The 16,237-nt window shown below is 47.6% G+C and overlaps 1 long non-coding RNA gene across 1 annotated transcript; it reads left to right on the top strand.

Moving 5' to 3' along the window:
- The first annotated feature begins 248 nt into the window (after window positions 1-248).
- Window positions 249-3,638, top strand: LOC144320187 (uncharacterized). Its single transcript, XR_013385749.1, has 3 exons — window positions 249-480; window positions 1,163-1,297; window positions 1,851-3,638. It is a non-coding gene; the product is annotated as an uncharacterized LOC144320187 (long non-coding RNA).
- The last annotated feature ends 12,599 nt before the right edge of the window (window positions 3,639-16,237 follow it).

The following is a 16,237-nucleotide window of genomic DNA, read 5'->3' as shown; positions in this document are numbered from 1 at the left end:
GGCCAACCCACCGTGGCACCTTCCCTCCGACAGAGCAGGGGGCAGGTGCGACAGGTACGACAGGTGCGACGGCCCCCCCCCCCGGGGGTCCTGTCCTGCTCAGCAGCCACCCAGCAGAATCGCGGGCTTTCCCTAGCACCCAGTGCATTTCCATGGGAACAGCTCGGCAGCCCTGCGCTAGGCGGTGTGTTCCATCTATTTCTATGGCACCTATCACCATGGCACCTACTTGCTCTGAAAAACACAGGCTAAAAACAGAACATCAGGAGAGGGGGGCAAAATCCACTTCTCTGCAGTCACCTTCCGCAGCTGCTGTTAGACCTAGGGCTGCTCATGCCGACCTCGGCGTTCCCAGTTTCTGTGTGTTTGTTGTGGGTGGCCTTAAAGGACAACAGGCTGGCTCCCTGCACCACATCCTGCATCCTCTCGGGGCGGCGGGGCCTGAGGCTCTAGGGAGTTTGCACCCCACTCACCGCAGAGGTGAATCCCCAGGCACAAGGAGCCCCTCGGAAAAGGTTCCCCCCGGGGCTGGTTCAGGGTCTCCCATGACATGTCCAGGGAAGGCGGGACAAGTGGGGAGCAGAGGAAGGGGAAGGTGACATCAGGGACACAGAGGACCCAAGAAAGAACTCGTATTTATTCCAACCAAGTGGATCACGAGCTTCTCTGGGCCCACATGGGACCCTCTCTTCAGAGGCAGATCTGTGAAGCCAAATAGCTTCCCTGAAGGTTTTCCCTAAATACAGGGCCACCCTTTACAGCACAGCCCTTAACCCAGACTCTGGAGACAGGTAGAGCATGAGTGTGAATCCTGACTCAGTTGAGATCCGAGGGCCGCGTGTGAGCGGTGGGTTAATGTGCCATCTGGGAAATGGGCATGAGAAGACACAGCCCTCAGGGCCAGGCCACTCCCTGTGACCTCAGCCCTCCTGCTCGTTTCTTGCTTTGCCCAGCTATAAAATGGGGGCAGTAACCGGCCTCAAAAGAACTTTGAGACCGTGGAGGAGACAATACATATCAAGCATCAAGCACTGAGCAGAGCGCTTGGAGCTGCTGGAGAAGAAGCCATGAGGATGTGGGTGGTGACAAGGACCGGGACAGGAGGCTCAGCCAGCCCTGGTTCTCCCGGGCCTGACCTCCTGCCTTGGTCCTGATGGGGCAGGTATGAGCAGGGTCCCCACCTCCAGACGCCCACAGTCATCAGTGTGCCCGGGCATGACAAACAAGCTCACACTCCACAGCAGGAGTCACTGTGCAGCAGGGTCATCAGCTGGCGCTTGCTGGGACACACAGGATGGTGAGGTTCTCATGAACTGAAGGAAATCCCAACTCCGTTCCCTGCTGTGGGCTCTTGGAGTCAAGCAGCCCTGGGGACTCAACCTTCCCTCTGCCTACCTATTGACCAAGTGACTCAACTTCACCTCCCTTTCCTTCCCCATTCGTGAAATGGGGTCATGCCTCCTGTCACAGAAGGTGGTTGGGGCATTTGGGGGGGGGGGCATGCAGGAAGAGCCTCCAGCCCAGAGCCAGCACTTAGTGGGCTCTAATCCCCCCACTGAATGTCTTAAAGTGGAGTAAATACTCTTTTTAGTGAATTAAGGGTTGGCCTTTATAATAGAAGGAAACAGGCGTGTTTCCTGAATTTGCTGAGATGCTGGTAAATGCTGGTAAATGCTGAAACTCCCAGATTCACACCAGGCGGGGGAGGGGGCTGGGGTTGGCATGCCCCCCTCCCGGGGCCTCCATGGCCCTTTCTCACCACCCCCTCTCAAGAACGCTCTGCCAAACTAGACAGTGGGCTTGTGCTCACACACTGCTTACTAGTTCCTTTTTTTGTGTTTTCTTTTAAGATTTATTTATTCACTTGAGAGAGAGAGAGAGGAGGAGCGGATGGAGAAAATCTTCAAGCCTACTCCCCACGGAGCACAGAGCCCCATGCAGGGCTCCATCTCATGACCCCAAGATCATGACCTGAGCCCAAAAAAAGAGTTAGACATTTAACAGACTGAGCCCCCCCAGGTGCCTCTACTCATTCCTTTTTATTTTATAAAAGTATTTCCCCTGTTGTAAGCATTTCTCCCTGCCAAATCCCATCCCCACCCCCAAGAGGGCCCACTTTCCACTTGAGGGTTCATGGGCTTCTAAGAAAGTGCTCTACTCCAAGGTGCTGGGGACTGAGCTGTGGTCTGAACCAAGTCAATCACATAATTCTATCCCCTGCGTGCCAGGACGGGTTCATGTGGCCTCAGTGGGTCCAATCAGAACGTCCCTTGGGAGGTCCTGTGAATGAGGAACAGAAGGTCCAGCAGGGGCTGTAGATGTGAGGCCTGGATGACTCTAGCCATTCGATGGTCATAAGCAAGGCCAGCCTATGAGCAAAGCTGATGCATGAAGGGGGACAGCCAAAGCACCGCCAGGACCTGGAGCTGGTGCCACGATGGCTTTAGAACACCTAGATCAAACTGATTCTCTGCCCCTCGGACTTTCTTGGGCCTGGGAGTCAATGCATTCCACTCCCGTTTAAACTGATTTGAGTTGGGTTTCCCACCATGCGAGAAAAATGCACCAGGAACATGATTTCCTCTTTAGAGTTCCAAAGCCCCCGTCACGTTCAGACCTCTGTTCCAACGCTAGGTCTTGAAGAAAGCTCACCTAATGCTATTACCTCCTTCCCCCTTGGCTCCTGTGTGCTGCTTATTTAAAACTCAACCACGCGTGCCAGCCTCACAATAAAACCGGTAGTGTCTCTAATTCCCCACTGAGGACAATGAGGCCCCAGCAAAAGCATTTTCTCCAAGGTTACCTATTGAGGAGCTGGTAAGATCCAGACTAGAAATGAGGACCTTGTGTGCTAGGTAGGCCATTACTAAATTCTTATTTCTTTTTCTAAATGTGAAATGATTTTAATTCTCCAGTTGGATTCTAATTTTCTTGAGGCCAAAGCTATTTTTTCCTTCCTATTTCCACCATCCATTGTAGTCACTTGAGACATGTTTGTTACCCGGTGACCAAGGGAACCTCCTGCAGCCAGGAACACAATGCCCGGAGGTCTGCCTCGTGTTTTAAGAAGTACCAGGCACTGGGCGAAAGGCTTAACACATGTATTCTCATTTTTTTAAGAGATGGCTTGTTGTATTTACATTACTCTTGGGCCTGAGGGCAAGTGGCTTTTCATCAAGGCTCGAGCAGAGCCTGTTTGGACTGAAAGTGTAGGATCTTTCCTAAAGAACAAACACGGAACACAGTGGTCCTTTACTGTGCACATGGCTGTGTGGAAGGGCCGAGGACTCTGGGGTTTGATTCCTGACACTACTTCTTATTATCTGGGTGGTCTTGGGCAAGTTACCCTGTGTATTTGTGCCTTAGTTTACTCATTTGTCAAATGAAGATATAACCCCAACACCTCTGTGGGCTGTGGGAAGAGTCCATCATATCAAACACCCAGCACACTGCCTGGCATCATTTTGCTCTGTTCCTGCTATGTTTCTTCTTTGCTGGGCACTAACCAGTGGCTGGCCCTCACAGGCGTGTGCCCCACACCCCAGCTTCATGGATGAGAGCCAACCCTACCCAGGGGCCAAGAGAGAGAAGTTCAAGGAAACACTGGCCACCAGGTGGGAGAAGTTTCCATCCCATTCCTTGCCAAACATAGATTTGCTGCTGGAAAGCCCAAGCGCGCCAAGGAATGGTTGTGGCCCAGGCTGCTTTGTTTCATTGCAAATTCATTGTGTTTGGATTATAACAAAGCGTTTTTCCTTTTGTCTCTGCCCTGCAAACCATGAACTGTTCCAGATCTGACAGCCTGAGCACCGGCTCTGACTTATTCAAGAAAGGAAAGGGGATTTTGCTGGGTGGTGCAGTATGTATTTTTCAATTACGATGGGAAATTGTTCCTCCGAGCAGCCAGGCTTCCCCTCAGATTTTGAGCATTATCGTATAACCAGTTTACACTTGCTCAGGGCTCTTTGTCAGCCAAGGGGAATGTTCTACCTCTTTTAGTAAATGAGACTGAGCAGCACTTCTCTGTGCCTTAGGCAGAGAGTAGGGTAGGGAAGCCAGAGGGACAGGAAGAGATAAGATGCCTTATATTTTATCACTTCTTCTAATCTCCTCCTCTATTCAAAGAAGGCAGGTAGGCCCAGCATAGTCTTCCACCCTAGGATGAGGCTTCTGGTGTTAAATAGTCCTATGTTTCTGCTGGAAGAAGCTCAGTTTCTATTTATGGGAGGCAGTGTTCTCAAAGTATAGATCTCCAGGACCCTTGCATCAGAATCCCCAAGTGCTTGATGAAATGGCAAATTTCTGGCCCCATAGGATTCCTGCTGATGAGACTCTACCAAAGATTGAAAACCTTGTCCGGAAGGTGAAGAATATGGTTTTTAGAGTTAGATCAGTACGGACTGAACCCCAAGCTCCAGCTCCACTATCTACTACCTGTGGACCTTGGCCAGGTTATGTAATCTCTCTGGGTCTCAATTTCATCACCTGTAAAAGGGAATGCTGAACAGCCAAGAGAGATGGAGCTCATGTGGCTGTTACAAGGATGAAGGGAAATAATTCTTGTTTAACCATGCTTGGCCTGTTGTAAACATTCCCTACATGCTAACTCCTCCTTTTATATAATACCTGCACTCAAAAAGCCTTAGGACCTTGCTATTTACAAGAAATAATACACTTGGCCATCACGACCAGTGTTAAGAGTCCTGCTAGTACTTACGGCTACAGGTTTTGACAAGTCTACGGACCACCAGCAACCAGACTTGGAGGTATCATGAGCCACAAGAACTCCACCAGGACTCACATCTAATTCTCAACAACGAGCCAGCCAGGAGAGGGCAGCAAGAGAGAGCCAGAGTCTAACCGACCCCGTTTGAATCACAATGCCTGAGTGTCAGAGGCACTTGGTGTGGTCCAGGTTGGTGCTAGTTTGAGAAGACACTGGATCTGGTGGGTGGAGATACGGTAGTGTGGATTTCACGCTGGGTGGTGTACATTAGCGTGGTGGGTGGTGGCTGTCTCTCTGACTCAGGGCTTCCAAAGATATTTACTTTAAGAAATTACACGAGCATCACTCTATTGTAGGAAGCAGCAAAACTTCATTGAGATGGGGGATAATCTAAACCAGGGATTGGCAAATTCTTTTGTACAGTCTGGGAACTAAGAACGGTTTTTATATTTTTAAAGCATTGTTTAAAAAGAGGAGGAGGAGGGGAATAGTATCAAATAGCAAACAGCAAAATAAAAATAATAAATAACAAAAACAAGAACAATATTGTGATAGTTAACTTTTTTTGTCAACTTGACTGGGTCATGGGGTGCCCAGATAGCCGGCTAAACATTATTTCTGGTGTGTATATGAGGGTGTTTTGGGATGAGATTAGCATTTGAATCAGTGGACTGAGTAAAGCAGATGGCCCTCCCCACCTTGGGTGGGCATCACTCAATCCTTTGAGAGCCTGAACAGAGCAAGAAGGCAGAGGAAGGGAGATTTGCCTTCTGTCTGATAGTTTGAGCTGAGACATCGGTCTTCTCCTGCCTTCTAATGAGGACCTACACCACTGGTGCTCCTGGTTCTCAGGCCGCTGGACTAGCTGAGGCTGAAAGGACACCACTGGCTTTCTCGGGTCTCTGGCTTTGCAGATAACAGATTATGGGACTTCTCTGCTTCCATGATCCTTTAAGCAATTTCTTCTATATTATATATAAGACATAATAGATAATATAGATATATCTCCTATTGGTTCTGTTTCTCAAGAAAAGAAAAAAGAATTAAAAAAAACCTATACCATACTTACTGATGAAATGTTGAAAGCACTATAAGGCCTAGGAAGTCCCATTATCACCACATTATACTGGCCAGTATACTAGAACAAGGAAAAAAAAAAAAAAAGCAAATCGAAATGCATAAGGATTGGAAAGGAAGGGGGGAAAAAACCTTGCAGGTCTTATGATTGTCTGGATGGAAAACCTAACATTATCTACAAATAAATTATTAAAATTGGTATGAGAATTCAGGAAGTTTTCTGGATACAAAAGCAATATGTAAAAAGTTGATTGCATTTCTATTTATCAAGTAGCTGTTAGAAAATGTAATTTAAAAATATACCACATATAATAGGATGAGCAAATACCAACACTCAGGAGTAAATCTAACAAAACATGTGAAAGCCCTTATGGAGAAAATCATAAAACTTTACTGAGAAACACTTTAAAAGGCCTACATAAGTGGAGTGACAGATCTCATGACTGAAGGATTCAATATTGGAAATATATCAGTTATCCCCAAATTGATGTTTATATTCTAGGCAATCCCAGTTAAAATCCAAACAAGGTTTTTAGAAAGAAACCCAACAAACTGATTCCCAAGTTTATTTGAAAGAGCAAAGGGCCAAGACATGCCAAATCATTTTTAAAGAACAGACAAGTAGGGGATCCCTGGGTGGCGCAGCGGTTTGGCGCCTGCCTTTGGCCCAGGGCGCGATCCTGGAGACCCGGGATCGAATCCCACGTCGGGCTCCCGGTGCATGGAGCCTGCTTCTCCCTCTGCCTGTGTCTCTGCCTCTCTGTCTCTCTCTGTGTGACTATCATGAATAAATAAATAAAAATCTTTAAAAAAAAAAAAAAGAACAGACAAGTACATGTCTGCTTGGTGGCAGGGTACATTTCCTCAAACAGATATCAAGACTTCTTATAAAACCTTAGCAATTAAGATTAAATGAAAGAACTCCCATAACTCAACAGCAAAAACAGAGTAACTAAAAAAACAAAACAAAACAAAGAAAAACCCTCAACCCAATGAAATAATGAGAAAGGACTTGATTAGACATTTCTCCAAAGAGGCAAGTAGGTCCATGAAAATATGTTCAAATCACTTAATCATTACAGAAATGCAAAGCAAAACCACAATAAAATACTGCTTCAGGGGCACCTAAGTGGTGCAGTCAATTGAGTGTCCGACTCTTGGTTTTGGCTCAGGTTAAAACCAAGATCTCAAGGTTATGGGACCAGGCCCTGAGTAGGGCTCCATGCTTGATGTGAAGTCTGCTTAAGATTCTCTCTGTCCCTTTGCTCCCCACCCCCACTCTCTCTCTCTCTCTCTAAAATAAATAAATACATCATTTAAAAAATATATCACTTCACACCACACCCATTTGGATGACTATTATTAAAAACAAAACACAAAAACAGAAAATAGCAAGTGTTGGCGAGGATGTGGAGAAACTAGAACACTTGTGTATTGCTGGTGGAGATGTAAAATGGTGGATAACATTTACTTAAAATCATTAAACATCAAACTACTATCCCACTTCTGGGTATGTACCCAAAAGAGTGGAAAGCAAGAACTCAGACATTTGTTCACCCATATTCAAAACACCGTTATTCACAACACCACAATAGGTGGAATATTCACAATATTCTACAACAGATGGAAGCAATCCTAATGTTCACTGATGGATGAATGGATAAACAAAATACGGGGTATACACATTCCATGGAATACTCCAAAAAGGAAGGACATCCTGACACATGCTACATGGATGAACCTTGATAACAGTATGCTGATGAAGGAAGCCAGACACAAATACCATATGCTTCCACTTATCTGAGGGACGTGAGATAGTGAATCAATAAAGACAAAAGTAGCGTGGTGATCTCCTCCGTGGGAAGAGGGAGAGATTGGGGAGTTACTGTTTAATGGGGACAGAGGTTCAGTTCGGGATTTTGAAAAAGTTCTGATGAGTGGTGTTGACGGTTGTATAGTAAGTGAATGTGCTTAATGCCACTGAACTGTACACTTAAAAATGGTTAAGACAATAAATTTTAAGTTATGTATATTTTACCACATTTTTAAAAAAGATTGATTGGGTGAAAGGCACCTGGGTACTCAGTCGATTGGGCATCCAGCTCTTGGTTTTGGCTCAGGTCATGGCTTGGGATTGTGGGATAGAACCCTGCATTGGGCTCCACTCAGTGCAGAGGCTGCTTGAAATTCTCTCTCTCTCTCTCACCTTCTGCCTCCCACCACTCCTCTCACGTTCTCTCTCTCAATCTCTCTCTCTCTCTGCTCCCCACCCCCACCACCACTCCACTCACACTCTCTCTCTCTGGTAAATAAATAAATAAAATTTATTAAAAAAGAGATTGAGGTGACATTAGAGCAGTTATAACAAACGTATCAGTAGAGTCGAAAAGTAGCACTACTCAAAGTGTGGTCAGTACATTGCTTGTCGTCTCTGAACTATTTGTCACGTGCCCATAATCTGTACAGACATGAATAGCAAGCATTTGGAAACTTGGATAGCAACCTGAAAGAGTAAGTTTAAGTTTGTTGAATCTAATAATAAAGACTTGGGCCCTTGATTTTGTGTGTCTTTTTAAATTTCATTTTTCTAGTAAGTGATTTTTATTATATTTGTAAAACTATTGATCTGAAATGGATTATGGGAAAAATTAGCATTCAACACGGAAAGTTTTGGAGCTCGGAGGTAAAGAAACCAACCACTCACACATGGAAACTTGATTTTTGATGGAGAAGACATTGCAAATAAGTGGGGGGAAAAGTAAAACTGGGAGCCCATCATCTTAGAGCAATCATGAAAATCAAATCTAGGTAGATTAAATACTTCAAACATGAAAGATTTAACTCTTCAAATATGAAAGACAAAGTAAGAAATTCTTAGAAGATAATATTGGAAAATATCTTTATGACCTCAGCCTGGTAAAGGTATCTTGGGCAAGAAAATTTCTCATGAAAATGAATAGCTTCTGTTCACATCACGGTAAATAAAACGCAAAGGCAATCCCAAACCGTAAGTGGATGTCTCAACGTACAGAACTGATATGGATTATAATCCTATAAATCCATTAAGAGCTCTTATGAGAAAAAAAATTTTAAAATACCAACAGCCCATTACAAAATAGGGAAGAGAAACACACAGGTATTTCACAGAAGAGGAAAAGCAGATGGTTCGTAGAAAGAATCTCCACATCAGTGGTAAGCAAATACACGCGAATCACAACCATAATGAGACACAGGCCATGCCCATTTGCCTGACAAAAATCAGAGTTGACAAGAATGAGATCAACCAAAACACTATCATTAACAATTAGCAGAGGCATATATTCTTACAATCACTTCGAGGGGGGGAAATTAGCGTCATCCCATAGATGTGAGGGTGTGAGTACCCTTCAAACTGGCAATCCCAGGCATAGGTATACACTGGAAAGGATAGAAGAGACACATGCACTGTGGGAAACTTCCACTGCTTTCACAGAGCAGTAAAAAAGAACTACAGTGACTTGCATCAACATAAATGAATCTCAGAAATGTGATGTTGAATAAAAGAAGTCACAAAATATATTCTTAAATATAGCATTAAAATAGGCATGCATGCTCTGCAGGACCAAATCTGCTTAGAGATATGTGTGTGTGTGTGCGTGTGTGTGTGTGTGTGTGTAGTGTAAAACTATAAACAAAAGCATGGCTGATGAATTCTGTATAGGTTCTCTCTGATGGAGAGGGGAGTATTTACTGGGGAGGAGCATTCAGCGGCTTCTAAGAAACTCACACTGTTCTATTTCTTAACTTGGGAGGTGGGGATGCAGGTGTTTGTTTTACTATTCTTTAAGCTGAACATATGGCTTATATGTATGTATGATATATTTTGCAATTTCAAAAAACTACCATAAAGGATAAAAAGCCTCTCCGTGATGGTTGAGGATGCGGGAGACAGGTCAAATCCCCTGAGGGTTCAGGCAAAAGCTGGGCAGGTCATCATATTCCAGACCAATGGGAAAATGCAGATCAAGAAACTGCTCAGAGGCCTAACTTCTGAACATTTGCTTTTGCCTCTCAAGCATTTTTTTTTCCCTTTCAGAAACTGCCTTTCCCAGGAACCCAGAGGGGCTGTCCAGTGGGCATGTGACTCAGGACAGTTAATCAGGGTACCTCTACTTGTCTGGCCTCAGTGGTTAATACGGGGATGAATAGAGGTCCCAAGCTAGCCCCATCAGAGCTGTCCACGTCCTGTAGGAGCAAGCAAGCAAGGGGCAATATTGCCACGTGTAAATGTGTGGCAAGTCTAGAGCTCCATGAAATCAGACTAAAAATGAAGCCACAGGAGAGAAAAGCAGAAAAGAGGACTGAGGAGTCACAGAGGGGCAGAGAGAAGGGTGAGAGAGATAGAGAGAGAGAGAGAGAGAGAGACAAAGTTCTCATCCCATCATTTGAGTATCTTGGTCTAACCATTCCTGATTCCCATTACGTAGACAGCTACACATCCAGTTGCGATCAAAAGTGTGTTGTGTGGCATAGGATTTTGTATCAGGAGCAGGGGTTTGCAAGTGACAAGCTCTAATATGTGGCATTGGCTCTGTTGGGGTGGAGCAGGGCAGCGTGAAGTCTCCCTCTCCGACCAGGAAGTTAGCAATATCTGTTAAGTGCAGCAAAGCCACTAAACTCTCTCCTGTTGAGACTGGGGATTCAAACCACATCCCCAATGAGTTTGGAAATTCAAAGAATCTGTTAAAACAAAAACCAGTCAGGTTATGGCGTGCAATGGCTACTTCTTCTGTCTTTAGTTCTATAATCTCAGCTGGCCTTTCAGAAAGCAGGGAAATGGGAAAATAGAGCCACAAGATCCTCCTTCTGCCTGTGGCCAGTAATTCAACTGAGCTGAGAACCAGAAAATCATCTTTCAGGATTGCAGAAGTCAGATCCTTGCCCGGGACTAATGTCGGTGCCAGCACAGACCAGGAGAAGAAAAACACAGTGGGAGATAAGAGAGGAAGCCTGGAGAGGGCTTGTTCCCCTCCAGCAGCTCTTGCTGGGCCCTCCCAGACTGGCCAAAGTGGCCATTCCCCAACTCCCCTGGAGACCGCCATCCACTGGGAAAGAGCCTGAGGGCAAGTGGCCAGATGAGCCCTGCCTCTCCCCCACTACCCAGTGTTGTCCAGGACAGAGGCCAAATGGCTTCAGTTTAAATGAAAGTTAGGGGAGGGGAGAGCACAGAGATATTAGCAGACAGACATGGTGAGGACAGGGTCCAGATTCCAGAGCATGACTTGACTGGGCTCCAGCTCTGGTTGCCTGCTCACCGAGTTATCAGAAAACCAACTGCCCAGCAACTGTCTCAAAGTTTATAGAGCCATTCTGCCAAAATGACTGGTGCCAGACACCCCTGTCTAGCAAACCACAGCATGAGATCGCTCAACTGCTGGGGCCAGCCCCAGACTTCTGGACTCAGATCTGCACACAGTGGCCTGTGAGAGTATACAGTTTCCAGAAGGCTCGTTCTCTCTGATGCCACTCAAGGAGGATAATGAGCAAGGGAGAGTCTTCCAGACGGCAGAAGCCCAGGCACCCCAGATGACTGAGGAACTCCCATCTCCCAAGACGTGGTTTCTGGCCAATCCTCTTCTGTAGTACATTGGACAAGTGACCGCAGAGGGCTGTTTCCCTGATTCCCTTTACTAAAAATGCCAAGCGGTTTTTATTTTTTTATTCCAAGTATCTTAAATGCTGGGGTGTTGAACTCAATCATTTGGCTGTCAGCTGACTGACGCTTAAGAGTAACATCCAGGTCCAACCAAGAAGAATACACATTCGCCAGCCTTGCTTACATGGGGGCAGCGTGCACCATGTTGGGCTGGTGCATTTCTGAAATTGTTTGTATGGGAAAAATATGTTTGTATGGTGGTGCATTCAAATTGTTTATATGCTAAGCAATCAAGGGGTACAGTAGTGGCTACCTATTACTTTCTTTCTGCCCTACGATGAAGCTGAATTATACCCCCTGGCAAAAGATAACATCTAAATCCTAACTACCAGCTCCCGTGACTGCGAACTGATTTGGGAAAAGGGTCTTTGCAGATGTAATTAAGTGAAGGATCTCAAGATGAGTTCAGTATGGGTTAATCAAGTGGGCCCTAAATTCAATGACAAGTATCTTCATAGGAGGACAAGACACAGAATAAGAGGAACACAGAAGGAGAAGCCACAGGATGGTGGAGCCAGAGACTGGGATGAAGAAGCTGTAAACCAAGCAACACCAAGGACTGCCTGGGGCCAAAGAAACTGGAGGAGGCTGGGAAGGATTATTCCCTAGAGCCTTCTCAGGGAATGTGGCCCTGCTGACACCTTGCTTTCAAACTTCTGCCCTGCAGGACTGTGAGATAACACATTTCTGTTGTTTTTAGCCACCAAATCGTAGTGATTTATTGCGGCAGCCCCGAGAAACTCAGATATGTCTGGACGTTTTTAAGACTGTCCTTCCCCTGATGGGGCCGTCAGTCACCCCCACCCAGGTGACCAATCAAAAGACTCCATCCCCACCAGGGGATGGAGAGATCACATTGGTTGGTTTGGGCGTGGTCAATGCAATGGACTATTTATCTGTCCCCAAAACTCAAATATTGGAATCCTAACCCCAAAATTCATATATTGGAATCCTAACCCCCAGAGTGATGGTCTTAGGCGATGGGTCTCTAGGAAGTGATCACGTCATGAGGGTGGAGCCCTCAGGAACGGATTTCGTGCTTTCCACAGAAGAGACCCCACAGAGCTCCCTCCCCCTTCTGCCTTGTGAGGACGGGGTGAGAATACACCCGTAAGCCTGGGAGTGGGCTCTATCCAGACACCAAATCTGCCCCCACCTCGACCTGGAGTTTCCCAGCCTCCAGGACTGTGAGGAATACATGGGGGTTGTTTAACCACCACCACCACCACTACCCCTACCCTACCACCCCCGACCCGGACTGTGGTGTTTTTGTTTCAGCAGCCCAAACAGACTCACATAGTCGCCTGACCCCGGAGAGGCCATCAGAGCTTCGTGTGGAATTAGAATGACTGTTAGGAAAGAACAATCTTTCCGGCCTGAAATGGCTAGATGCAGGGACCCTTTCTGGGGAGGGGGCTGGCCTGGGAAGGAAGCTAAATACAGAGCTCCTTCTGGGACTTTGCGGCCAGTAAGTTCATCTTTCTGGCCTAAGACATCTTTCTGGCCTAAGTCACCAGTCGGGAGTGTCACCATCACCCCGGGTCCTGCTCTGCTCTGTTCGTTCAGTGAAGCATCTGATCTCAGCCCTTCTCCCTTCTCATCTGGTCCTTCATTGGGTGACAGGGACGAGGCTCCTGACATCCTTGGCTCAGGGTCTGGGCCAGTGGACCGGTCTCGGTCTACACAGCCGGACAGCCAGCTGTGGTGACCACCAAAGACCAGAGGCAGACTCCCGCTGTTCCCAGCCGGCTGGGCACCAAGGAAAGCTCAAGGTCGGTGGGTAAAATCGCATCACAGCAGACAACAAAGGCTGCTGTAAAATGGGGCGATGTGCTGCTGTGAAGCGGGAATCCCAGCAAGATGCAAACAGCCATCCTGGGGCCTGAGCTCTCTCTGCCCTGGGGGCAGCACCTTGTGGGGGGAGGCCCAGCTTTCCCTGTGGGGGGGGGACAGCACCTTCCCAGCACTTCCTCCAAGGCGCTGTTCACAGAAAGTCCACTCCACCATGAGTTAAGGAGCAGCTATCCCCGGGGAGACCCTGTTTCCCACCTGAGGCCCTAAATCCTGCAGAACTGCCAACCACCCAGCCACCACCCCCAGGCCGAATGCAGTAACTAAATAAATTCAGAAACCCTGGAGAACACAGAACCCCGGGCAAATGCAAAAATACCATGTATTCTTATAGCCCAGAGAAAGAGGCAGCAGGGAGGAGGGACAGTGGTGCTCCCCTCTGCCTAGCTCCTTCGGGGGAAATCAGCCAGGCTGTCTGCTCCATCCCGTGCGGCTGGGCTGGTTGTCGAGGCCACACCATGCTTCCATGAACAAATCAGACACAGGGGCACCTGGGGGCTCAGTGGTTGAGCATCTGCCGCTCAGGCCGTGACCCTCAGAGTCTCGGGATCGAGTCCTATATCGGGCTCCTGCATGGAGCCTGCTTTTCCCTCTGCCTATGTCTCTGTCTCTCTCTCTGTGTCTCATGAATAAATAAGTAAAAATTTTTAAGTGGGGTGTGTACAAGAGTAGCTAGGCTCTAGAAAGAAAGAGTCACCTCAGGAAGGGAACCCCCAGCTGGACCTGGGGAATGGCCGCCTGTCACATTAGCTTGGGCATGTGCTCCCGGAGACGTACACCAGGTTGCGGTGGGGGATGGAGGACTGAATGAGGACTGAATGGGCAGGTGGGCGGTGTCCACAGCCAGTGTAGATGACTCTTTGAAGAAGCCTGGCTGTGAAGCGAGAGAGAAAGGGAAACTAAGGGAGAAGTTAGACAGAAATAAGGGATCCAGTACAGAGGACTATCTGGACTGGAGAGACAGATGAGAATGTGGGTAGACAGGAGAGCACAGTGACTGAAGGGAGCTTCCAGGGGAGATGGGACGGCACCTGTTGCACACGGAGAAGGTTGGCTGAGGGCAGGAGCACACCCTTTCCTGCAGCGAGAGGAGCAGAGAAGCAGAGTAGGAGACATGCTGGGGGCCTGACGACCAGGGAGGACCTAGAGGGTTGCTTGGGTTCAGTTTTCCCCATGGACAGAATGGGTCCTCCGTCATGACAATGACAGAAAACGAAATGGAGGTTCATATGGGGGTTGATGGAACAGAAACAGCCAGGAGGAGACACCAATGACAAAATTGGTGGGACAATTTTGGGATTCCAATTCCCGTGGGACAGGGGAGGGTATAGGGACACCTGGGAGGGCCTTCCCGGCAGCCTTGGGAGCCCAGGACTGTAATGGTCCAGATGACGTGGTGGGCAACTCCTCCAGCAGTAGCCAGAGCCCCAGGAAGGAGCAGGATGGTTGAGTGGGAGGAGTGCACACAGAAGGGTAAGTGGGCAAGAGGGAAGAGAGAGAGATGTGGGCTAGAGCGAAAGCCCAACCACCATGGTCAAGTGAAGCCAAGCCCTGAGTTAATAGCAGCCACTGGTTCAGGTGTTAGTACAGGGGGTCAGGTCACTTCTCCAGTGTCTGGGGGCAGATGAAACAAAAATGGAAAGAGGAGCAGTTTTAGAATCAGGGAGGTGCAGCGTTAAAACCATCCCTACCATTTCCTTCTCTGAGCTCATGCTTAGAATACGAAAAATGCACGCTTTGCAGAATGTATAAGGCTTAAATGAGATGGTTAATGCAGAGCACTCCTGCTAAAGTGTAAACGCCATCAGGTGCCTGTTTTGTTATTTAGAGCTCTCTGGCTTCCGCCTTGAACAGGTGCTTGGCGCGTGGTGGGCCCTCAACAAATACAAATTTCCTTCTTCATCTGTTATGCAATATACATCAAAGAACCTTCCCTGTCCCTGGAGTAGGCTCCCCCCTAGACCGTGGGTATTCCCTTTTTTGGCCCATCGAGGCTCAGCTACTTGCAGTGGTAAGAATGGAACATTGAGCTACACTTCCTTTCCTCGAGCCAGCTTGTTATTTAACTTAATGCTTTCAGGAACGTATACACCATGGATGTTGAACTCTAAGACCACAGAGCTGCAGGACCATGTGGCTGCCCATTCGCCCACCAAACATGTGGCTTATTTCTTTATTACGTCCCTGTGGGCTCCTAAGTAATCTTCGATGGGGGGGAGAAGATTCCCTCTTCAACACATGTGAGCATGGCCTCCAGGGAGTGGAAGGAGAGCTGTGGCTTTCCTTCCTCAGCCACTCTGGACTCAAGATCACAAGGGGTAGTGACTCTCTGGAGACAACCCCTGGAGCATGGGATTGACATTGCATGTTGGGGAAGTTGTCAAAAGATCCAGAAGAAACAAAAAAATAAACAGAGCCAATGCCACCCTTGCTAGGAGGTTTGGACAGTGAGGGGACAGGCTGCCCAACCCAATGGACAGTCAGTAGGACCAGCTGACAGGAGATACCCATGCTGCTGCCAAGGGCTGCCCTGGATTTTGCTACAGAAGAAATGCAAGAGAAGGTCAGGCATCCAGTCAGAAGGAGAGCTCACTGGACTGAGAAACTGGCAGCCTGAGCGGGCACTAGTCATTTTAGGCACAGGTCCGAAGTGCTCGTCTGTGGTGCTATGGCCCTGTGGCCGGGAACTATTCGCAATTTCCACCCTCCCTTCCTTCCGTTCAGGAAGAGAATTCTTACATTCTCGTTGGGCGTACTAAGTGGGCCTGGCTATAGGCTACACTTCCCAGACCCACTCGCAGCCAAGTGTGCCCGAGTTCTGGTCCATGAGGGATACAGGTGAAGGGGCCTGAACCCCTCCTGAGTTATGTCATCAAGAAGGGGACTGG

This window comes from Canis aureus, chromosome 9 (assembly GCF_053574225.1).
Source record: "Canis aureus isolate CA01 chromosome 9, VMU_Caureus_v.1.0, whole genome shotgun sequence".
Classification (NCBI taxonomy): Eukaryota; Metazoa; Chordata; class Mammalia; order Carnivora; family Canidae; genus Canis; species Canis aureus.
The sequence above is the reverse complement of the archived record's forward strand: the minus strand, read 5'-3'. Positions and strand labels throughout refer to the sequence as shown.